Genomic DNA, 26,195 nt, shown 5'->3' with positions numbered 1-26,195 from the left:
CCTCTTCACGGTCTGCGGGGCACTGACCTACAGCCTCATGAAGAATCTTCTGGCTCCGGTGAAACCCACAGATAAGTCGTATGAGGAGCTGTGTACACTGGTTCGGGAGCATCTTAACCCGAAGGAGAGCGTGCTGATGGCGAGGTCTCGGTTCTACACGTGCCAGCGATCTGAAGGTCAGGAAGTGGCGAGCTACGTCACCAAGCTAAGGCAACTTGCAGGACAATGTGAGTTTGATGGCTACCTGGAGAAAATGCTCAGAGACTTTTTTGTACTGGGCATTGGCCACAAGACCATCCTATGAAAACTTTTGCCTGTAGAGACACCGACCCTCAGTAAGGCCATTGCGATAGCACAGGCGTTTATATTCACCAGTGATAACACCAAACAAATCTCTCCACACAAGTGCTAGCAATGTTCATAAATTAACTGGAACTGTGTTTGCGAGCAGAAATGTACAGGGCAGAACCCACGAGTCTGCAACTGCCAGCAGGCCTCAGGTGACCCAGATGAATCAGAATCCCCAACAAAGGATGAATGCAAGGCAATTCACATCTTGTTGGCGTTGTGGAGGCTTCCATTCAGCCTATTCATGCCGCTTCAAAGGGTATGTTTGCAAGAACTGTGGAACAATGGGACACCTCCAATGAGCTTGCAGACAAGCTGCAAGTTCTGCAAAACCTGCTAACCACCACGTGGCAGAGGAAGATCGGTCCATGGTTGATCAAAGCAATTTCGAGCCTCAGAGAGAGGAGGCAGATGCTGAAGTACATGGGGTGCACACATTTTCGACGAAATGTCCAGCTATAATGCTAAATGTAAAATTGAATGGCTTACCCGTAGCCATGGAACTGGACACTGGCGCTAGCCAATCCATCATGAGTAAAAAGATGTTTGAGAGACTGTGGTGCAACAAAGCATTCAGACCGTCCCTGAGCCCCATCCAGACGAAACTGAGAACGTACACCAAAGAGCTTATCACTGTCCTGGGCAGCGCCATGGTCAAGGTCACCTACGAGGGCACAGTGCATGAACTGCCACTCTGATTGTCCCGGGCGATGACCCCACACTGCTTGGAAGGAGCTGGCTGGGCAAAATCCGTTGGAACTGGGATGACATCCGAGCGCTATCACATGTCGATGAGGCCTCATGTACCCAGGTTCTTAACAAATTTCCTTCCCTTTTTGAGCCAGACATTGGAAACTTTTCCGGGGCGAAGGTGCGGATCCACTTGGTCCCAGAGGCACAACCCATTCACCACAAGGCGCGAGCGGTACCTCACATGATGAGGGAGAGAGTGGAAATCGAGCTGGACAGGCTGCAACGCGAGGGCATCATCTCCCCAGTGGAATTCAGCGAGTGGGCCAGCCCGATTGTTCCAGTACTCAAAAGTGATGGCACGGTCAGGATTTGCGGCGATTATAAAGTAACTATTAATTGTTTCTCGCAACAGGATCAATACCCGCTACCTAAGGCAGACGACCTATTTGCGACGCTGGCAGGAGGCAAGGTGTTCACCAAGCTCGATCTGACTTCGGCCTACATGACGCAGGAGCTGGAGGAGTCTTCGAAGGGCCTCACCTGCATCAACACGCACAAGGGACTGTTTATCTACAACAGATGCCCGTTTGGAATTCGGTCGGCTGCAGCGATCTTCCAGAGAAACATGGAGAGCCTACTCAAGTCGGTCCCACACACGGTGGTTTTTCAGGACAACATATTGGTCATGAGTCGGGAAACCGTCGAGCACCTACAAAACCTGAAGGAGGTCCTCCAGCGACTGAATCGCGTAGGGCTGCGGCTGAAGAATGCATCTTCATGGCAACAGAAATTGAGTTTTTGTGGAGAAAGATCGCGGTGGACGGCATTCGGCCCACAGCCGCCAAGACAGAGGCTATCAGGAACGCGCCCAGGCCACAGAATGTCACGGAGCTGCGGTCGTTCCTGGGATTCCTCAACTATTTTGATAACTTCCTAACGGGTTTAAACACCCTCTTAGAGCTCCTACATGTGTAATTGCATAAAGGTGAGAACTGGGTCTGGGGAAAAAAACAAGTAATTGCTTTTGAGAAAGCCAGAAACATTTTATGCTCCAACAAGCTGCTTGTTTTGTATAACCCGTGTAAAAGACTCGTGCTCGCATGCGATGCATCGTCGTACGGAGTCGGGTGTGTATTGCAACAAGCTAACATTGTGGGGAAGTTGCAACCTGTCACCTATGCTTCCAGGGCTTGAGAGGGCCTACAGCATGATTGAGAAAGAGGCATTAGCGTGTGTGTTCGGGGTAAAGAAAATGCATCAGTTCCTGTTTGGCCTCAAATTTGAGCTGGAAATCGATCACAAGCCCCTCATATCCCTGTTCGCTGAAAATAAGTACTAATGCCACAGCCCGCATACAAAGGTGGGCACTCACGCTATCAGTGTATAACTATACCATCCGCCACAGACCAGGCACCGAGAACTGTGCGGATGCTCTCAGTCGGCTACCATTGCCCACCACGGGGGTGGAAATGGCGCAGCCTGCAAACTTGTTGATGATGGCGCAGCCCGCAGACTTGTTGATGGTCATGGAAGTGTTTGAAAATGATAAATCACCTGTCACGGCCCGCCAGATTAGGACTTGGACCAGCCAAGATCCTCTGCTGTCCCTGGTAAAAAAACTGTGTAACTGCATGGGAGCTGGGCCAGTTGAAATGCAAAAGCTAATCAAGCCGTTCCAGCGGCGAAAAGACGAGCTGTGCATTCAGACAGACTGCCTGTTGTGGGGTAACCACGTAGTGCTACCCAAAAAGGGCAGGGAGACGTTCATCTCGGATCTCCACAGCACACACCCAGGTATAGTAATGATGAAAGCGATAGCCAGATCCCACGTGTGGTGGCCCGGTATCGACTCTGACTTCGAGTCCTGTGTACGGCAATGCAGCGTGTGCACTCAGTTGAGCAACGCGCCCAGAGAGGCACCACTAAGTTTGTGGTCCTGAACCTCCAGATCATGGTCGAGGATCCATGTCAACTATGCGGGCCCGTTTCTCAGTAAAATGTTCCTGGTGGTGGTGGATGCTTTTTCAAAATGGATTGAATGTGAAATAATGTCGGGAAGCACCGCCACCGCCACCATTGAAAGCCTGAGGGCCATGTTTGCCACCCACGGCCTGCCTGACATCGTGGTCAGTGACAACGGGCCATGTTTCACCAGTGCCAAATTTAAAGAATTCATAACCTGCAATGGGATCAAACATGTCACCTCGGCCCCGTTTAAACCAGCCTCCAATGGGCAGGCAGAGCGGGCAGTACAAATCATCAAACAGAGCCTTAAACGAGTCACAGAAGGCTCACTCCAAACCCGCCTGTCCCGAGTACTGCTCAGCTACCGCATGAGACCCCACTCGCTCACAGGGGTGCCCCCGGCTGAGCTACTCATGAAAAGGACACTTAAAACCAGACTCTCGCTGGTTCACCCCAACCTGCATGATCAGGTAGAGAGCAGGCGGCAGCAACAAAATGTAAACGATGGTCGCGCCACTGTGTCACGGGAAATTGATCTGAATGACCCTGTGTATGTGCTAAACTATGGACATGGTCCCAAGTGGATCGCGGGCACGGTGATAGATAAAGAAGGGAATAGGGTGTTTGTAGTCAAACTAGACAATGGACAAATTTGCAGAAAGCACCTGGACCAAATGAGGCTGCGGTTCACAGACTGCCCTGAACAACCCACAGCAGACACCACCTTTTTCGAGCCCACAACACACACCCAAAGGATCAACGACACCACCCCGGACCAGGAAATCGAACCCATCACGCCCAACAGCCCAGCAAGGCCAGGCTCACCCAGCAGCTCTGCAGGGCCAACAACACGCCAGCCCAGCGAGGGCACAGCCAACACACCAGAACAGACATTTGTACCGAGGCGGTCCACCAGGGAAAGAAAGGCTCCCGACCGCCTCACCTTGTAAATAGTTTTCACTTTGACTTTGGGGAGGGGGAGGGGGGGGGAGTGATGTTGTGTATCTGTAAAGCATGCACTCACATGTTCCGCCACCAGGGAACGCATCCCCTGAAGTCCCAAGGGATCCCAGCATCCCTTGGGAGCACTGTATATAAGCCGGACCCTAAGGCCTGTTACTGACTCTGGAGTGTCTTAATAAAGTCTGAGGTTACTGTTATTTTAACCTCCCTGTGTGCACTCTCATCTGTGTTAGGAACACAACAGTTAGTGCTGTTGGGGAGGGTTTAAACTAAGTTGACAGGGGGGATGAGCACCAGGGTGTAGTATTCGAAAGCAGAAAAAAAGAGCATAAAGGATTGGGAGAGACTGATAGCATTAAAGTAAGAAATATTAAGGTATTAGGGGTAAGACTAAGAGAGAACACAGGGTGTCTAGAATACGTTCACAGTGCATGTATGTGAACGCATGAAGCATAGTAAACAAGGTTGGTGAGCTGCAGCGCAAATAGCCACATGGGAATATGATGTTGTGGCAATAACGGAGACCTGGCTCAAAAAGGGACAGGATTGGGTATTAAATATTCCTGGATATAGGGTGTTGAGGAATGATAGGGAAGGAAAGCTAGGAGGTGGTGTGGCAGTTTTGGTTAAAGAAAGAAAGACTTGGAATTAATATAGCGCCTTTCACGACCACCGGACATCTCAAAGTGCTTTACAGCCAATGAAGTACTTCTGGAGTATAGTCACTGTTGTAATGTAGAAAATTAAGGAGAATGTTACAGTGTTTGGGAAATTACAAAGAGGTGCAAGAACTATAGAGTAGTGACAACGGGAGACTGGAACTATCCTATAGACTGGGATAGTAATGTAAAGGGCAGAGAGGGGAAGAATTTCTGATGTGTGTTCAGGAAAACTTTCTTCATCAGTATGTTTGCGGCCCAATGAAAGAGGAGAATTGCTGGATCTGTTCTGGGGAATGAGATTGATGAAGTGAAGCAAGTGTCAGTTGGTGAACATTTAGGGAACAGTGATCAGAGTATCATAAGGTTTAGATTATCTGTGGAGCAATCTAAAGTAAAAATACTTAATTGGAGGAAGGCAAATTTCAGTGGGATGAGAACGTATCTGACCCGGGTAAACTGGAATTAAAGATTGGCAGGCAAAACTGAAGTGGAACAATGAGGAAATAGTTTGGGGACAGCCAATGTACATTCCCACTAAGGGGAATGGTCGGGCAACTAAAATCATGGTCCCCTGGATGATGAAAGAGATAGAGAGTAAGAGTAAGATGAAGCAGAAAGAGCGCGCCGATGACAGATGTCAGGTGGAGAATACATCTGAGAATCCGGTTGAATATAGAAAGTTCAGAGCAGGAGTGAAAAAGAAAACGAGGGGCAAAGAAAGGGTATGAGAATAGAATGGCAGCGAACATAAAAGGGAATCCAAAAGTCTTCTCTAGGCATATAAACAGTAAACGGGTAGTAAGGGGAGAGGTGTGTCTGAGAGCTACACATGGAGGCAGAGGGTGTGACTGAGATACTACACGAGCTGAGAGCTACACATGGAGGCAGAGGGTATGACTGAGGTACTACACGAGCTGAGAGCTACACATGGAGGCAGAGGGTGTGACTGAGGTACTACACGAGCTGAGAGTTACACATGGAGGCAGAGGGTAAGACTGAGATACTACACGAGCTGAGAGTTACACATGGAGGCAGAGGGTGTGACTGAGGTACTACACGAGCTGAGAGCTACACATGGAGGCAGAGGGTATGACTGAGATACTACACGAGCTGAGAGTTACACATGGAGGCAGAGGGTAAGACTGAGATACTACACGAGCTGAGAGTTACACATGGAGGCAGAGGGCGTGACTGAGATACTACACGAGCTGAGAGCTACACATGGAGGCAGAGGGTGTGACTGAGATACTACACGAGCTGAGGGTTACACATGGAGGCAGAGGGTAAGACTGAGGTACTACACGAGCTGAGAGCTACACATGGAGGCAGAGGGTGTGACTGAGATACTACACGAGCTGAGAGCTACACATGGAGGCAGAGGGTAAGACTGAGATACTACACGAGCTGAGAGTTACACATGGAGGCAGAGGGTAAGACTGAGGTACTACACGAGCTGAGAGTTACACATGGAGGCAGAGGGCAAGACTGAGATACTACACGAGCTGAGAGCTACACATGGAGGCAGAGGGTAAGACTGAGGTACTACACGAGCTGAGAGCTACACATGGAGGCAGAGGGTAAGACTGAGATACTACACGAGCTGAGAGTTACACATGGAGGCAGAGGGTGTGACATAGGTACTACACGAGCTGAGAGTTACACATGGAGGCAGAGGGTAAGACTGAGATACTACACGAGCTGAGAGTTACACATGGAGGCAGAGGGTGTGACTGAGGTACTACACGAGCTGAGAGCTACACATGGAGGCAGAGGGTATGACTGAGATACTACACGAGCTGAGAGCTACACATGGAGGCAGAGGGTAAGACTGAGGTACTACACGAGCTGAGAGCTACACATGGAGGCAGAGGGTGTGACTGAGATACTACACGAGCTGAGAGTTACACATGGAGGCAGAGGGTGTGACTGAGATACTACACGAGCTGAGAGCTACACATGGAGGCAGAGGGTGTGACTGAGATACTACACGAGCTGAGAGCTACACATGGAGGCAGAGGGTATGACTGAGATACTACACGAGCTGAGAGTTACACATGGAGGCAGAGGGTGTGACTGAGGTACTACACGAGCTGAGAGCTACACATGGAGGCAGAGGGTAAGACTGAGGTACTACACGAGCTGAGAGCTACACATGGAGGCAGAGGGTGTGACTGAGATACTACACGAGCTGAGAGCTACACATGGAGGCAGAGGGTAAGACTGAGATACTACACGAGCTGAGAGTTACACATGGAGGCAGAGGATAAGACTGAGGTACTACACGAGCTGAGAGCTACACATGGAGGCAGAGGGTAAGACTGAGATACTACACGAGCTGAGAGTTACACATGGAGGCAGAGGGTAAGACTGAGCTACTACACGAGCTGAGAGTTACACATGGAGGCAGAGGGTGTGACTGAGATACTACACGAGCTGAGAGTTACACATGGAGGCAGAGGGTAAGACTGAGGTACTACACGAGCTGAGAGCTACACATGGAGGCAGAGGGTAAGACTGCGGTACTACACGAGCTGAGAGCTACACATGGAGGCAGAGGGTAAGACTGAGATACTACACGAGCTGAGAGTTACACATGGAGGCAGAGGGTAAGACTGAGATACTACACGAGCTGAGAGTTACACATGGAGGCAGAGGGTAAGACTGAGGTACTACACGAGCTGAGAGCTACACATGGAGGCAGAGGGTAAGACTGAGGTACTACACGAGCTGAGAGCTACACATGGAGGCAGAGGGTAAGACTGAGGTACTACACGAGCTGAGAGCTACACATGGAGGCAGAGGGGGGGACTGAGATACTACACGAGCTGAGAGCTACACATGGAGGCAGAGGGTAAGACTGAGATACTACACGAGTTGAGAGTTACACATGGAGGCAGAGGGTAAGACTGAGGTACTACACGAGCTGAGAGCTACACATGGAGGCAGAGGGTAAGACTGAGATACTACACGAGCTGAGAGTTACACATGGAGGCAGAGGGTATGACTGAGGTACTACACGAGCTGAGAGTTACACATGGAGGCAGAGGGTAAGACTGAGATACTACACGAGCTGAGAGTTACACATGGAGGCAGAGGGTGTGACTGAGATACTACACGAGCTGAGAGTTACACATGGAGGCAGAGGGTAAGACTGAGGTACTACACGAGCTGAGAGCTACACATGGAGGCAGAGGGTAAGACTGAGGTACTACACGAGCTGAGAGCTACACATGGAGGCAGAGGGTAAGACTGAGATACTACACGAGCTGAGAGTTACACATGGAGGCAGAGGGTAAGACTGAGGTACTACACGAGCTGAGAGTTACACATGGAGGCAGAGGGTGTGACTGAGATACTACACGAGCTGAGAGCTACACATGGAGGCAGAGGGTGTGACTGAGGTGCTACACAAGCTGAGAGCTACACATGGAGGCAGAGGGTATGACTGAGATACTACACAAGCTCAGAGCTACACATGGAGGCAGAGGGTAAGACTGAGGTACTACACGAGCGGAGAGCTACACATGGAGGCAGAGGGTAAGACTGAGATACTACACGAGCTGAGAGTTACACATGGAGGCAGAGGGTGTGACTGAGATACTACACGAGCTGAGAGTTACACATGGAGGCAGAGGGTGTGACTGAGATACTACACGAGCTGAGAGTTACACATGGAGGCAGAGGGTAAGACTGAGATACTACACGAGCTGAGAGCTACACATGGAGGCAGAGGGTGTGACTGAGGTACTACACGAGCTGAGAGCTACACATGGAGGCAGAGGGTGTGACTGAGGTACTACACGAGCTGAGAGGTACACATGGAGGCAGAGGGTGTGACTGAGATACTACACGAGCTGAGAGCTACACATGGAGGCAGAGGGTAAGACTGAGATACTACACGAGCTGAGAGCTACACATGGAGGCAGAGGGTGTGACTGAGGTACTACACGAGCTGAGAGTTACACATGGAGGCAGAGGGTGTGACTGAGATACTACACGAGCTGAGAGCTACACATGGAGGCAGAGGGTGTGACTGAGGTGCTACACAAGCTGAGAGCTACACATGGAGGCAGAGGGTATGACTGAGATACTACACAAGCTCAGAGCTACACATGGAGGCAGAGGGTAAGACTGAGGTACTACACGAGCGGAGAGCTACACATGGAGGCAGAGGGTAAGACTGAGATACTACACGAGCTGAGAGTTACACATGGAGGCAGAGGGTGTGACTGAGATACTACACGAGCTGAGAGTTACACATGGAGGCAGAGGGTGTGACTGAGATACTACACGAGCTGAGAGTTACACATGGAGGCAGAGGGTAAGACTGAGATACTACACGAGCTGAGAGCTACACATGGAGGCAGAGGGTGTGACTGAGATACTACACGAGCTGAGAGCTACACATGGAGGCAGAGGGTGTGACTGAGATACTACACGAGCTGAGAGCTACACATGGAGGCAGAGGGTGTGACTGAGGTACTACACGAGCTGAGAGCTACACATGGAGGCAGAGGGTGTGACTGAGGTACTACACGAGCTGAGAGGTACACATGGAGGCAGAGGGTGTGACTGAGATACTACACGAGCTGAGAGCTACACATGGAGGCAGAGGGTAAGACTGAGATACTACACGAGCTGAGAGCTACACATGGAGGCAGAGGGTGTGACTGAGGTACTACACGAGCTGAGAGTTACACATGGAGGCAGAGGGTGTGACTGAGATACTACACGAGCTGAGAGTTACACATGGAGGCAGAGGGTAAGACTGAGATACTACACGAGCTGAGAGCTACACATGGAGGCAGAGGGTGTGACTGAGGTACGACACGAGCTGAGAGTTACACATGGAGGCAGAGGGTATGACTGAGATACTACACGAGCTGAGAGCTACACATGGAGGCAGAGGGTGTGACTGAGGTACTACACGAGCTGAGAGCTACACATGGAGGCAGAGGGTGTGACTGAGATACTACACGAGCTGAGAGCTACACATGGAGGCAGAGGGTGTGACTGAGATACTACACGAGCTGAGAGCTGCACATGGAGGCAGAGGGTGTGACTGAGATACTACACATGGAGGCAGAGGGTAAGACTGAGGTACTACACGAGCTGAGAGTTACACATGGAGGCAGAGGGTATGACTGAGATACTACACATGGAGGCAGAGGGTGTGACTGAGATACTACACGAGCTGAGAGCTACACATGGAGGCAGAGGGTGTGACTGAGATACTACACGAGCTGAGAGCTACACATGGAGGCAGAGGGTGTGACTGAGGTACTACACGAGCTGAGAGCTACACATGGAGGCAGAGGGTGTGACTGAGATACTACACGAGCTGAGAGCTACACATGGAGGCAGAGGGTGTGACTGAGGTACTACACGGGCTGAGAGCTACACATGGAGGCAGAGGGTGTGACTGAGATACTACACGAGCTGAGAGCTGCACATGGAGACAGAGGGTGTGACTGAGGTACTACACGAGCTGAGAGTTACACATGGAGGCAGAGGGTAAGACTGAGGTACGACACGAGCTGAGAGCTACACATGGAGGCAGAGGGTAAGACTGAGATACTACACGAGCTGAGAGCTACACATGGAGGCAGAGGGTGTGACTGAGGTACTACACGAGCTGAGAGTTACACATGGAGGCAGAGGGTGTGACTGAGATACTACACGAGCTGAGAGCTACACATGGAAGCAGAGGGTATGACTGAGGTATTACACGAGCTGAGAGTTACACATGGAGGCAGAGGGTGTGACTGAGATACTACACGAGCTGAGAGTTACACATGGAGGCAGAGGGTGTGACTGAGATACTACACGAGCTGAGAGCTACACATGGAGGCAGAGGGTATGACTGAGATACTACACGAGCTGAGAGTTACACATGGAGGCAGAGGGTGTGACTGAGATACTACACGAGCTGAGAGCTGCACATGGAGGCAGAGGGTAAGACTGAGATACTACACGAGCCGAGAGTTACACATGGAGGCAGAGGGTAAGACTGAGATACTACACGAGCTGAGAGTTACACATGGAGGCAGAGGGTGTGACTGAGATACTACACGAGCTGAGAGCTACACATGGAGGCAGAGGGTAAGACTGAGATACTACACGAGCTGAGAGCTACACATGGAGGCAGAGGGTGTGACTGAGATACTACACGAGCTGAGAGTTACACATGGAGGCAGAGGGTATGACTGAGATACTACACGAGCTGAGAGTTACACATGGAGGCAGAGGGTATGACTGAGATACTACACGAGCTGAGAGTTACACATGGAGGCAGAGGGTATGACTGAGATACTACACGAGCTGAGAGTTACACATGGAGGCAGAGGGTGTGACTGAGATACTACACGAGCTGAGAGCTACACATGGAGGCAGAGGGTGTGACTGAGATACTACACATGGAGGCAGAGGGTAAGACTGAGGTACTACACGAGCTGAGAGTTACACATGGAGGCAGAGGGTATGACTGAGATACTACACATGGAGGCAGAGGGTGTGACTGAGATACTACACGAGCTGAGAGCTACACATGGAGGCAGAGGGTGTGACTGAGATACTACACGAGCTGAGAGCTACACATGGAGGCAGAGGGTGTGACTGAGATACTACACGAGCTGAGAGCTACACATGGAGGCAGAGGGTGTGACTGAGGTACTACACGAGCTGAGAGGTACACATGGAGGCAGAGGGTATGACTGAGGTACTACACGAGCTGAGAGCTACACATGGAGGCATAGGGTATGACTGAGATACTACACGAGCTGAGAGTTACACATGGAGGCAGAGGGTAAGACTGAGGTACTACACGAGCTGAGAGCTACACATGGAGGCAGAGGGTGTGACTGAGATACTACACGAGCTGAGAGCTACACATGGAGGCAGATGGTGTGACTGAGATACTACACGAGCTGAGAGCTACACATGGAGGCAGAGGGTAAGACTGAGATACTACACGAGCTGAGAGCTACACATGGAGGCAGAGGGTGTGACTGAGATACTACACGAGCTGAGAGCTACACATGGAGGCAGAGGGTAAGACTGAGATACTACACGAGCTGACAGCTACACATGGAGGCAGAGGGTGTGACTGAGATACTACACATGGAGGCAGAGGGTAAGACTGAGATACTACACGAGCTGAGAGTTACATATGGAGGCAGAGGGTAAGACTGAGGTACTACACGAGCTGAGAGCTGCACATGGAGGCAGAGGGTGTGACTGAGATACTACACGAGCTGAGAGCTACACATGGAGGCAGAGGGTGTGACTGAGGTACTACACGAGCTGAGAGTTACACATGGAGGCAGAGGGTATGACTGAGATACTACACGAGCTGAGAGCTACACATGGAGGCAGAGGGTAAGACTGAGATACTACACGAGCTGAGAGTTACACATGGAGGCAGAGGGTATGACTGAGATACTACACGAGCTGAGAGTTACACATGGAGGCAGAGGGTAAGACTGAGATACTACACGAGCTGAGAGCTACACATGGAGGCAGAGGGTGTGACTGAGATACTACACGAGCTGAGAGCTACACATGGAGGCAGAGGGTAAGACTGAGGTACTACACGAGCTGAGAGTTACACATGGAGGCAGAGGGTATGACTGAGATACTACACGAGCTGAGAGCTACACATGGAGGCAGAGGGTGTGACTGAGGTACTACACGAGCTGAGAGCTACACATGGAGGCAGAGGGTGTGACTGAGATACTGCACGAGCTGAGAGCTACACATGGAGGCAGAGGGTAAGACTGAGGTACTACACGAGCTGAGAGCTACACATGGAGGCAGAGGGTGTGACTGAGGTACTACACGAGCTGAGAGTTACACATGGAGGCAGAGGGTGTGACTGAGATACTACACGAGCTGAGAGCTACACATGGAGGCAGAGGGTGTGACTGAGATACTACACGAGCTGAGAGCTACACATGGAGGCAGAGGGTGTGACTGAGGTACTACACGAGCTGAGAGTTACACATGGAGGCAGAGGGTATGACTGAGATACTACACGAGCTGAGAGCTACACATGGAGGCAGAGGGTGTGACTGAGGTACTACACGAGCTGAGAGTTACACATGGAGGCAGAGGGTAAGACTGAGATACTACACGAGCTGAGAGCTACACATGGAGGCAGAGGGTAAGACTGAGATACGACACGAGCTGAGAGCTACACATGGAGGCAGAGGGTGTGACTGAGATACTACACGAGCTGAGAGCTATACATGGAGGCAGAGGGTAAGACTGAGATACTACACGAGCTGAGAGCTACACATGGAGGCAGAGGGTATGACTGAGATACTACACGAGCTGAGAGTTACACATGGAGGCAGAGGGTGTGACTGAGATACTACACGAGCTGAGAGCTACACATGGAGGCAGAGGGTGTGACTGAGATACTACACATGGAGGCAGAGGGTAAGACTGAGATACTACACGAGCTGAGAGCTACACATGGAGGCAGAGGGTGTGACTGAGATGCTACACGAGCTGAGAGCTACACATGGAGGCAGAGGGTGTGACTGAGATACTACACATGGAGGCAGAGGGTGTGACTGAGATACTACACGAGCTGACAGCTACACATGGAGGCAGAGGGTGTGACTGAGATACTACACATGGAGGCAGAGGGTAAGACTGAGATACTACACGAGCTGAGAGTTACATATGGAGGCAGAGGGTAAGACTGAGGTACTACACGAGCTGAGAGCTACACATGGAGGCAGAGGGTGTGACTGAGGTACTACACGAGCTGAGAGTTACACATGGAGGCAGAGGGTGTGACTGAGATACTACACGAGCTGAGAGCTACACATGGAGGCAGAGGGTGTGACTGAGATACTACACGAGCTGAGAGCTACACATGGAGGCAGAGGGTGTGACTGAGGTACTACACGAGCTGAGAGTTACACATGGAGGCAGAGGGTATGACTGAGATACTACACGAGCTGAGAGCTACACATGGAGGCAGAGGGTAAGACTGAGATACTACACGAGCTGAGAGTTACACATGGAGGCAGAGGGTATGACTGAGATACTACACGAGCTGAGAGTTACACATGGAGGCAGAGGGTAAGACTGAGATACTACACGAGCTGAGAGCTACACATGGAGGCAGAGGGTGTGACTGAGATACTACACGAGCTGAGAGCTACACATGGAGGCAGAGGGTAAGACTGAGGTACTACACGAGCTGAGAGTTACACATGGAGGCAGAGGGTATGACTGAGATACTACACGAGCTGAGAGCTACACATGGAGGCAGAGGGTGTGACTGAGGTACTACACGAGCTGAGAGCTACACATGGAGGCAGAGGGTGTGACTGAGATACTACACGAGCTGAGAGCTACACATGGAGGCAGAGGGTAAGACTGAGGTACTACACGAGCTGAGAGCTACACATGGAGGCAGAGGGTGTGACTGAGGTACTACACGAGCTGAGAGTTACACATGGAGGCAGAGGGTGTGACTGAGATACTACACGAGCTGAGAGCTACACATGGAGGCAGAGGGTGTGACTGAGATACTACACGAGCTGAGAGCTACACATGGAGGCAGAGGGTGTGACTGAGGTACTACACGAGCTGAGAGTTACACATGGAGGCAGAGGGTATGACTGAGATACTACACGAGCTGAGAGCTACACATGGAGGCAGAGGGTATGACTGAGATACTACACGAGCTGAGAGTTACACATGGAGGCAGAGGGTGTGACTGAGATACTACACGAGCTGAGAGCTACACATGGAGGCAGAGGGTATGACTGAGATACTACACGAGCTGAGAGCTACACATGGAGGCAGAGGGTAAGACTGAGATACTACACGAGCTGAGAGCTGCACATGGAGGCAGAGGGTAAGACTGAGATACTACAAGAGCTGAGAGTTACACATGGAGGCAGAGGGTAAGACTGAGGTACTACACGAGCTGAGAGCTACACATGGAGGCAGAGGTTGTGACTGAGATACTACACGAGCTGAGAGCTACACATGGAGGCAGCGGGTGTGACTGAGATACTACACGAGCTGAGAGTTACACATGGAGGCAGAGGGTGTGACTGAGATACTACACGAGCTGAGAGTTACACATGGAGGCAGAGGGTAAGACTGAGGTACTACACGAGCTGAGAGCTACGCATGGAGGCAGAGGGTAAGACTGAGGTACTACACGAGCTGAGAGTTACACATGGAGGCAGAGGGTAAGACTGAGATACTACACGAGCTGAGAGCTGCACATGGAGGCAGAGGGTAAGACTGAGGTACTACACGAGCGGAGAGCTACACATGGAGGCAGAGGGTAAGACTGAGGTACTACACGAGTACTTTGCCTCTGACTTCTCCATGGTGCCATAGACATAGTAAAGGAGGGGGAAGAGGAGATACTGGATGGGATAAGAATTGATAAAGACGAGGTACTAGAAAGGCTGGCTGTACTTAAAGTAGATAAGGCACCAGGGCCGGATGGGATACATCCTCGGACACTGAGGAAACAGGAGGAAGAAATTGTGGAGGTACTAGCCATAATCTTCCAATCCTCCTCAGAAACAGGGGGGGTGCTAGAAGACTGGAGAATTGCAAATGTTACACATTGTTCAAAAAAGGGTGTAAAGATAAACCCAGCAGCTGCAGGCCGGTCAGTTTAACCTCGGTAATGGGGAAGCTTTTAGAAACAATAATCAGGGACAACACTAACAGTCAGCTGGACAAGTGTGGATTAATTAAGGAAAGCCAGCCCGGATTTGTTAAAGGTAAATCGTGTTTATCCAACTTGATGGAGTTTTTTACGAGGTAACAGACAGGGTTGATGAGGGCAATGCAGATGACGTGGTGTACATGGATTTCCAAAAGGCTTTCGACAAAGTGCCACATAATAGGTTGCCAGCAAAGTTGAAGCCCATGGAATAAAAGGGACATGGAGAAGGAATTGTCTCAGTGACAGGAAACAGAGAGTAGGGGTGAACGGTTGTTTCTCGGACCAGAGGGAGGTGTACAGTGGTGTTCCCCAGGGTCAGTACTGGGACAACTGCTTTTCTTGATATATATTAATGACTTGAATGTGGGTGTACAGGCCACAATTTCAACATTTGCAGAGGACACAAGACTTGGAAGTGAGGAGGAGAGTGATCGACTTCAAGAGGACATAGAAAGGCTGTTGGAATGGGCGGACACGTGGCAGATGGAATTTAACGCAGAAAAGTGCAAAGTGATACATTTTGGTAGAAAGAATGAGGAGAGGAAATATAAACTAACAGGTACAATCCTAAAGGGGGTGCATGAACAGAGAGACCTGGGGGTATATGTGCACAAATCATTGAAGGTTGCAGGGTAGGTTGAGAAAGCCGTTAAAAAGCTTATGGGATCCGGGGCTTCATGAATAAAGGCACAGAGTACAAAAGTGTGGAACCTGTATAAAACACGGGTTTGGCCTCAATTGGAGTCCAATTCTGAGCACCGCACTTTAGGGAGGATGTGAAGGCCTTGGAGAGGGAGCAGAGAGATTTACGAGAATGGTTCCAGGGATGAGGGACTTCAGTGACGGGGATAGACTGGAGAAGCTGGGGTTGTTCTCCTTGGAGCTGAGAAGGTTGAGAGGAGATTTGATCGAGGTGTTTAATATCATGAGGGGTCTGGACAGAGTAGATCGAGAGAAACTGTTCCCATTGGTGGAAGGGTCAGGAACCAGAGGACACAGATTTAAGGTGGTTGGCAAAAGAACCAAAGGCAGTATAAGAAAACATTTTTTTTACACAACGAGTGGTTAGGATCTGGAATGTACTCCCTGAAAGGGTGGTGAAGGCAGACTCAATTACTGTTTTCAAAAGGGAGTGGGTAGCTGAACAAAAAAATGTGCAGAGTTACAGGGAAAGGGCGGGGAGTGCGACTGGCTGAGGTGCTCTTGCAGAGAGCTGGCACGGGCCGTGCCTTCTCCCGTGCTGTAACCATTCTATGATTCTAAGTATTCATTTTTAATATCCCTTATAACCTGCTTTAAATTCAAGTTCATCTAGAATTATCCCACTCCATTATTCCCTGTTATCTTTTAATCTTTTATTTCCCTTACGCTGATTTGAATTGGTCTAATCTCTAAACATTTTAATTGCACATTGTTTGTTCTCACATGTAAAATGACCTTATATTATGGTGATGCAGAAACGGATGGATTTGATAACAGAAAGATAACAACATTTTGTCATTTTTGTTGAGGGGGAGGGGTTGAAATCAGGGTGTAATATAAAGCACCAGATACAAGCTGACTGACTGGAAAGGAGAAGAGGTGGCTTTAGCTGACAGAATATTCTGAGTCGAGCTCCTGGTCAGTCTCCGAGTCGAGTTCTCTGCCAGTCTGTTTTCAGTTTGGTGTCAGCCTCTGATTTGAGCTCCAAGCCAGTCTATCTGTGTTGATGTGTATGACACAGTATATATTGAGACTATTTTCTCTCTGCATTGCTTGAAATTTTTATACTTATTCTATCTAAATGCTAAAGTTTATTTGAACTCTACCCGATCACTGGTTAAAAAGAAGCAGGTTACTTAACGGCCTGCATTGTTAACCTGCAGTGTTCTGCAGATAGATGAGTGGCCTGCCATAAAGCAGCTGGGAGCTTCATAAATTCATGCAAATCAGGATCTTATTGCATAGATAGGACCCTGGAGCAGGTTTAACTGGGGCCTGAATGGAGACGTCCCGCTAGGCAGGAGCAGGTCTACAGCTGGTAAGTCTCAAACTTTCCTTTGTGGAGGAGGAGGAAGAGCAGAAGTGCTCATCCAGGCGCCATAGGGAAAGTCATGACTTCCCCACCCCAGACACACCTCTCGCAAGACCAACCCCTGAAACCCCTTCCTCAACACTTGACTAGAAGCTTGCCAACAGCCACCCCAAGTTAAATCTGACCCGGTATTTTAAATTTAAATTGTTTTTTGGGTGTAATAATTCTGTTTGTAAGTTTGTAGGAGCAGTTTGTAGAACTGATTTGAGACAATTTAAATCCCAACATTATTAACAAATTGTTTTTGTTTTTAAAACAGCCAAGTGCACATTTACGCCATGTCTCACTCAGTATCTGCACCATGTGTCATCTTAATTCTGGCAATGTTCACGATAGGCCTAATCGAGTTAAAGCCAGTTGGACAGTCCCACCAGGAAAATCACGGCCAAAGACATGGCCCACCACCATCCAATCAGCACCTTATCCTGAATCATGGACATGGGCATAACCTACCACCATCCAATCAGCAGCCTATCCGGTACATACAGATCAATGATGATGGGAATGTCGACAAGTTACAGCACAAGAATGATTACAGTAAGGAAATCATTTGAACTCTTTTGTAAAGCTTTGATTGTTTATTGAGAGTTTATACTTTTCCCGGTGACTGGGTTGCTGAACGTTTCTCTTACTGTGGTTCTGAGCTACATGAACCAGGAAAATCTGAGGTAAGATTTCAGAGTGCTATAGTGAGACTCACATGCCTGCAGAGCATAAATCAGCCAGGATTCCTGCTCCTGATCACTGTCCAGTAACTCCTGCAGAGAACTGCATTCATCGAGTTTCCCTGTGATTCTCTCCACAGTCAAATAGTCTTCTGATATTCACTATCCAGGCTTACATTTGGAGAATGGGCAGCTGGAGTACTGCAGGGCATCCAGCAAGAGCCAATGGCTTTAGAAGAGCAGGAGAGAAACCGGAAAGGAACATTAGTGACTAGACAAACCCAGTTGTTTTTCTACACCTGTCTTTGGGGCGGCTGGAATGACAGATGCAGATAGCGAGCCTATTCACCTGGGAAAGGGGGAGGCTATAGGCACAGCCTGCATTGGTGGAGTTGCCTTTCTTTTGCTGTTTCATATTGTACATTTCTACTGAGGGAGCGTGATCATTACATGAGCTAACAATGTCTAATGAAGTAGTATCGCTGGTGGCATTGGGTGTTAGCATGTCACAAAGTATTTAAAGGGAGCTGAACATCGGCTTGAGGAAATTCAGGGGGATATCTGTACAGTCTCTGATGCTTCCACATGGTTGCCTACTGGCAATATTCGCAGCTGTTAGCAGTGGCTCAATGGAAGCACTCTCACCTCTGAGGCAGAAGTTGTGGGTTCAAGTCCCACTCCAGAGACTTGAGCACAAAATCTAGGCTGACACTTTAGTGCAGCACTGAGGGATGAGATGTTAAACTGTGGTCCTGACCTGGGATGTAAAAGATCTCATGGTATTATTTTGAAGAAGATCAGGGGAGATATCCTCAGTGTCCTAGCCAAGATTTATTATCAATCAACGTCACTAAAAACAGATTATCTCGCCATTATCACATTGCTGTTTGTGGGAGCTTGCTGTGTGCAAATTGGGTGCTGTGTGTATTTCATTCCAACAGTGACTACACTCCAAAAGTATTTCATTGGCTGTAAAACACTTTGGGAAATCTTGGGCGCTATAGAAATGCAAGTCTTGTATTGGTGATAGTCTGGCAGTATAGCATGTTTCCACCTTCTCTATTGCAGATGTATTAGGGCAATGGGAAAGAAGGGATAGAATTACAAAATCGGGGAACTTGCCAAGACTTTACCTATAAAAATAGAAAATAAAATAATTGTTTTATGGGGCACAGACACAGTGTGAAGGAGTTCTCAGTGAGCCTCTATTCCTCGAACAGCCCAGTTCAGGAACTCGGCTGAAATAACATCACATCGCAGGAGGCAGCTGTACAGTCTCAAGAAATTTATATAGCACCTTTTACATCCTCCGGGCATCCCAAAGCACTTCATTTCCTTCCCCCCATTCCCTCTCCCCCCCCCATTCCTTCCCCCCCCGATTCCCTCTCCCCCCGATTCCCTCACCCCCCGATTCAATCTCTCCCCCCATTCCTTCCCCCCTCATTCCTTCCCCCCATTCCCTCTCTCCCCCATTCCCTCTCCCTCTCCCCCCCATTCCCTCTCCCCCCATTCCCTCTCCCCCCCCATTCCCTCTCCCCCATTCCCTCTCCCCCATTCCCTCTCCCCTCCATTCCCACTCCCCCTCCTCCCCCATTCCCTCTCCCCCCCATTCCCTCTTCCCCATTCCCTCTCCCGCCCCCATTCCCTCTCCCGCCCCCATTCCCTCTCCCCCCCCATTCCCTCTCTCCCCCTACCCCCATTCCCTCTCTCCCCCTACCCCCATTCCCTCTCTCCCCCTACCCCCATTCCCTCTCACCCCACCCCCCATTCCCTCTCTACCCCTGCCCCCATTCCCTCTCTTCCCCCTTCGCTCTCTCCCCCTCTCCCCCCCTTCGCACTCTCTTTCTCTCCCCGCCCCCCCCCCCCGCCACATTCCCTCTCTCCTCCCATTTCCCTCTCTCCCTATTGCCAAATTAAGTTAATTTAAAGGATTTAAGGGTTAAGTCATGGCAGGAGAGCCCAGACCCATGTTATGCTCCTCCTGTGCTATGTGGGAAGTCAGGGACGCTCCCAGTGTCCCTGACTACTATATGTGCGGGAGGTGTATCCAGCTGTAGCTCCTATCAGACCGCATTGCGGCACTGGAACTGCGCATGGATTCACTCTGGAGCATCCGCGATGCTGAGGATGTCGTGAATAGCACGTTTAATGAGTTAGTCACACCGCAGGTAAAGGTTACAAAGGCACATAGGGAATAGTTGACCATCAGGCATAGCAGGAGTAGGAAGGTAGTGCAGGGGTCCCCTGCGGTCATCTCCCTCCAAAACAGATATACCACTTTGGATACTGTTGGGGGAGATGGATCATCAGGGGAAGGCAGCGGCAGCCAAGTTCATGGCACCATTGGTGGCTCTGCTGCACAGGAAGGCAGGAAAAAGAGTGGGAGAGCTATAGTGGTATTGGGGATAATGTATTGATGTGGATCGAGAACTGGTTGGCAGACAGGAAGCAGAGAGTCAAAATAAATGGGTAGCAGGCAGTGACTAGTGGGGTGCCACAGGGTTCAGTGCTGGGACCCCAGCTATTTACAATATACATTAATGATTTAATGTATATTCCTCCGATTCCCTCTCTCCCCCCCCCCGATTCCCTCTCCCCCCCATGATTCCCTCTCTCCTCCCCATTCCCTCTCTCCTTTCCCCCCGATTCCCTTTCCCCCCCCCCCGATGCCCTCTCCCCCTCCCCCCCGATTCCCTCTCTCCTCTCCCCCCCGATTCCCTTTCTTCTCCTCCCCCCGATTCCCTCTCCTATCCCCCCGATTCCCTCTCCCCCCCCCCCGATTCCCTCTCTTCTCCTCCCCCCGATTCCCTCTCTTCTCCTCCCCCCGATTCCCTCTCTTCTCCTCCCCCCGATTCCCTCTCCCCCCCCCCCGATTCCCTCTCTTCTCCTCCCCCCGATTCCCTCTCCTCCCCCCGATTCCCTTTCCCCCTCCCCCCCCGATTCCCTCTCCTCTCCTCCCCCCGATTCCCTCTCCTCTCCTCCCCCCGATTCCCTCTCTTCTCCTCCCCCCGATTCCCTCTCTCCTCCCCCCCCCCCGATTCCCTCTCTCCTCCCCCCCCGATTCCCTCTCTTCTCCTCCCCCCGATTCCCTCTCTTCTCCTCCCCCCGATTCCCTCTCTTCTCCTCCCCCCGATTCCCTCTCTTCTCCTCCCCCCGATTCCCTCTCTCCCCTCCCCCCGATGCCCTCTCCCCCTCCCCCCCCGATTCCCTCTCACCCCCATTCCCTCTCCCCCCCACCCCATTCCCTCTCCCCTCCCCCATTCCTCCTCTCCTCCCCCATTCCCTCTCCCCTCCCCCATTCCTCCTCTCCTCCCCCATTCCCTCTCCCCTCCCCCATTCCCTCTCCCCTCCCCCATTCCCCCTCTTCTCCCCCATTCCCTCTCCCCTCCCCCATTCCCCCTCTTCTCCATTCATCCGTCCCCTATCCAGTTTTAGACTATGAAGTCAGTATAATGGAATCTTTCACTAACACTGCATGTCATTTGCAGCTCTGATGGATATTGAATTCACCAAGACTGGGATTCTGATTAAAGGAAGACAGAGTGATCGGTATTTGTGCGTGCATCCGAACAATACTCTATATAGCACAGTGAGTAACAGTACATGAACTACATTAACAGCATCAACACTTGACCCTTTTTATATAAAGTGAAGATTCTAGCAGTTCCCTGTTCATTATGCCTGGCCGAATCATATGAACATTTTCCAATGAAAAGCCATTCATACGGTCAACCTCTGAAGTCCCCCTGGGATCTATCCTTGGCCCATCCTATTTATTGTCTTTGGACCCCACCACAAACTCCGTTCCCTAGCCGACTCATCCCTCTCCCTGGCCACTGTCTTAGGCTAAACCAGTCTGTTCGCAACCTCAGCGTCTTATTTGACATCTTATCAGAGCTGAGCATCTGACTCATATCTTCTTCATCACCAGACATAATATTGACGCTCTTTGCCTGTACCTCAGCCAACTGCTGCTGAACTCCTCATCCATGCTTTCGTTATCCCCAGACTCGACTATTCCAATGCTCTCTTCAAACTTAAGCGCATCCAAAACTGTGCTGTCAGTATACTAACTCGCACCAAATCCCGTTCACCCATCACCACAGCTCGCTGAACTACATTGGCCTTGAATTTAAAATACGCTGCAGGACTTTGCCCCTCCTCACCTCCAATCACCTCAAGCCCGACAAACCTCCAAGATCTCTGCATTACTCCAATTCCAGCCACTTGTGTAGCACCAACTTCCTTTGCTCCACCATTGGTGGCCATGTCTTCAGCAGTCTCGGTCCTACACTCTAACGTTCCTCCCTAAACCTCTCCACTTCTCTCTTAATTTAAGATCATCCTTAAAACCTACCTCTGACCATGCTTTTGGTCACTTGACCTTATGTCTCCTCCTTTGGCTCAGTGTCAATTTTTGTCTGAATATGCTCCTATAAAGTGCCTTTGGAAGTTAAAGGCATTATATAATTACAAGTTGTTGTTACCAAATTAAAAGTAAGGCGGCTGAATTTCCATAGGGTTCTGCTGGTTATCCGCCATAACTATAGCGGAAGAGCCATGGAATCCTGAGAAAAATAACACAAAGCGGTGAGGAGTTCCACTTCCACAGTACCCAATGCAAGAGTTGCAAACCCTATATCTGATGTTTCTAAAACCAGTCTAATAAGAACATTGAGCCAAAAGCTTTGTTTTAGACTGTTATTTGTGCAGAAAGAATAGTCACATTTCAGAATCATTACAGAATGCACATTTATCAGTCATATTCTGCTGAGATAGGGGTTGAGATACATTGTCGGTTTAATGTAGAGGAGGTTGTGCTGAGTTGTATTTTTCTTGTATTGTACTTGATTGAGGATGGATTGATTTAGTCAGCAGGGTTTTAAAAAGGTACAGAAAAACAAACAGCTTGAACTTGAGCATTGTGTTCCATTGCACAACTTGCCTGGAGTTCCAGCTTGCTGTTGTCAGACAAACTTTGATATCTTCCGAACTCTCTGAATTGATGTTTGTATTTCAGTTTCAGTTGACAGAGAACTGCAAATTCAAAGGCAGACATAATGACCATGGGAACACAGAAAAACACAACAGTTCACCTGTGAAGATACTCAGCAAATGTTTGCAATCTGGACAGGTCAATCCCGATTCATCAGACCCATTGACAATGGTTGAATGTTGAGAAGATCACCACAGCTCAGGAATTCAGCAATAATAATTATTTATTTATTTAAAACGTTATTAATCTTAGCGCAATATGGTCTTATTTATATAAATACAAGATTGTTTACTTAAAATGAAATGTTGAAACTGGTTTGTTTTAATACCCCATTTATAGAAATGGTTGATCAGCGTTTTTGAGGCCCCTCTTACTTTGCACAGATTGGGGCCACTGACAGCAACACAAAGCCAGAGCATCCGCAAAATCGCACAGTGCAGCTGCTGTGATGTTGTGTTCCTGATTTCAGATCTCCCTATGTTGGTGGGTGGGGAGGGAGAAGGGAGATGATCTGTTCTGTCACCAGAATGCAAAATGGATCACTGGCCTGTAGGGCAGGCTGAGGGCAAAGCCAGAACACAATGTCCAGGGATCCAAGGCCTCACCACCTCGAGTTGAGTGTGGGTCTGGAGGCAGCCTTACCATACACACTGATACAAAACCCAATGAAACAACCTTCCTTCCCCACACAACGCAAGTCACATACAAAGATTATGTACTCAGTAGCCATAGCTTGAGATTAGCTGGACCCAGTTATTCAATCAGCTTAATTCGCAGGTACAGGTATCTATTAATCTCTATTTTTGACTGAACTTGCTCCACAGTAACGTGCTCATAGTTACGAGATATCACTGAAAGCATTTCTTTTGTAGTAATTTAAGTGGTTTATTTTATTTATTTTCCTCACAAGGTTCCCTGCAATGGCACGAACCACTCTCTGGCCAACACAATGAAGACTCCCAGCCCATGCCAGTGTCACCCTGTAAACAGCTACTAACCACACGTGGCAGCGGCTGGGATGGGGGCCTGCAGGGATAGAGGGAGCCTGCTGGGGTAGAGGGAGCCTGCTGGGGTAGAGGGAGCCTGCTGGGGTAGAGGGAGCCTGCTGGGGTAGGGACGCGTGTTGGCTGGGGTAGAGGGAGCCTGCTGGGGTAGAGGGAGCCTGCTGGGTTAGAGGGAGCCTGCTGGGTTAGAGGGAGCCTGCTGGGGTAGGGACGCGTGTTGGCTGGGGTAGAGGGAGCCTGCTGGGGTAGAGGGAGCCTGCTGGGATAGAGGGAGCCTGCTGGGGTAGAGTGAGCCTGCTGGGGTAGAGGGAGCCTGCTGGGGTAGAGGGAGCCTGCTGGGTTAGAGGGAGCCTGCTGGGGTAGAGTGAGCCTGCTGGGGTAGAGGGAGCCTGCTGGGGTAGAGGGAGCCTGCTGGGTTAGAGGGAGCCTGCTGGGTTAGAGTGAGCCTGCTGGGTTAGAGTGAGCCTGCTGGGGTAGAGGGAGCCTGCTGGGGTAGAGGGAGCCTGCTGGGGTAGGGACGTGTGTTGGCTGGGGTATGTGCAGATGGAGTTGTGTCAGCAATGGATATTTTTTTCTGGGCATATTAATGAAATGATACCATTTGTTTCCGTATTTTTGGAATTTGTACCAACTGCTCTTTATTTAATCCTTGGAACCACTTCCAGAACTCCATTTGACAATTAAATCCTGCCTGTATACTTACTGACTGTTTAAGTCAAATCATTAATAAACTTTTTGTCACACCGTGTATGTGTTCATGCCTTTTACAAAGAGATGCAGAAAATGTATTTGACAAAGTTGCTTGAAGCAGGATCTGTTGTGGATCAATCCCCTCTCACTCCGGGTCATACAATCACAGAAATTTACGGCACAGAAGGAGGCCATTCGGCCCATCGTGTCCGCACCAGCCAACAAAAAGCTATCCGGCCTAATCTCACTTTCCAGCCCTGGGTCCGTAGCCCTGTAGGTTACGGCACTTCAGGAGCACATCCAGGTACTTTTTAAATGTGGTGAGGGTTTCTGCCTCTACCACCCTTTCAGGCAGTGAGTTCCAGACCCCCACCACCCTCTGGGTGAAGACATTTCCCCTCAAATCCCCTCTAAACCTCACCCCAATTACTTTAAATCTATGGCCCCTGGTTGTTGACCTCTCTGCTAAGGGAAGCAGGTCCTTCCTATCCACTCTATTGATGTATAAAATTATGAGAGGCCCAGATAAGGTCTCCCCTCAGCCTCCTCTGTTCCAAAGAAAATAAACCCCAGCCTATCCAATCTTTCCTCATCGCTAACATTCTCCACTCCCGGCAACAGCCTCGTAATTTATACAGTTCAAGCATAACCTCCCTGCTCTTGTATTCTATGCCTCGACTAATAAAGGCAAGCATTCCGTATGCCTTCTTAACCACCTTATCTACCTGGCCTGCTACCCTCAGGGATCTGTGGGCCTGCACTCCCAGGTCCCTCTGTTCCTCTACATTTCTCAGTGTCCTACCATTTAATGTGTATTCCCTTTCCTTGTTATCCCTCCTTACCTCACACTTCTCCGGATTAAATTCCATTTGCCACTGTTCTGCCCACCTGACCAGTTGATCGATATCTTCCTGCAGTGTGCAGCTTTCTTCTTCATTATCGACCACAGCGATTTTATTATCATCTGCAAACTGCTTAATCATCCCCCTATATTCAAGTCTCGATCACGGATATATAAAAGGGCCAATCCTCTCTCCGTTCCTGGCAGCTCCAATGCGCTCCGGGACATCTGTGGGAACAGAAGCGACTCACCGGACAATACCCCGGGGGGCGGGGCGTGGGGAGCGCGGGGGGCGGCGCGGGGCAGGGGGCGGGGCGTGGGGAGCGCGGGGGGCGGCGCGGGGCAGGGGGCGGGGCGGGGCGTGGGGAGCGCGGGGGGCGGCGCGGGGCAGGGGGCGGGGCTCAGACCCAGAGCCCGGGCTCGCGGGGTCGGCGCGGATCCCCAAGCACCGCCCCTCCTCCAATCACAGCTCCGCTTCTTCCCGCTCTCCGGCCGCTCGAGCCTTGAGCTCAACCAACCGTCCACCGCCGCTCGCGCCCGGGGTCGACCCCCCCCCTCACCCCCTAACCCCTTCCTCACC

At 50.2% G+C, this 26,195-nt stretch overlaps 2 protein-coding genes across 4 annotated transcripts in view; one reads left to right on the top strand and one right to left on the bottom strand.

Annotated features, from left to right (window-relative positions):
- Nucleotides 1-17,815, top strand: part of LOC139230079 (uncharacterized) — a 143,340-nt gene extending 125,525 nt beyond the window's left edge. The window contains exon 10 of the transcript XR_011587891.1: nucleotides 17,679-17,815. The gene's annotated coding sequence lies outside the window, so the exon portion shown is untranslated. The remainder of the gene's footprint in view (nucleotides 1-17,678) is intronic.
- LOC139230080 (cytidine deaminase-like) overlaps nucleotides 1-25,888 on the bottom strand; it is a 148,368-nt gene extending 122,480 nt beyond the window's left edge. For 2 of the 3 annotated variants that reach the window (XR_011587894.1, XR_011587893.1), the window contains exons 1-2: nucleotides 25,617-25,888; nucleotides 23,030-23,121 (exon numbers count right to left, since the gene is read on the bottom strand). The gene's annotated coding sequence lies outside the window, so the exon portion shown is untranslated. Of the gene's footprint in view, nucleotides 1-22,771; nucleotides 23,122-25,616 lie in introns of those variants that run through there. The other variant, XR_011587892.1, reaches the window with a different exon arrangement.
- Nucleotides 25,889-26,195: the final 307 nt, after the last annotated feature.

Source organism: Pristiophorus japonicus, chromosome 19, assembly GCF_044704955.1.
Source record: "Pristiophorus japonicus isolate sPriJap1 chromosome 19, sPriJap1.hap1, whole genome shotgun sequence".
In the NCBI taxonomy this organism is placed as follows: Eukaryota; Metazoa; Chordata; class Chondrichthyes; family Pristiophoridae; genus Pristiophorus; species Pristiophorus japonicus.
The sequence above is the reverse complement of the archived record's forward strand: the minus strand, read 5'-3'. Positions and strand labels throughout refer to the sequence as shown.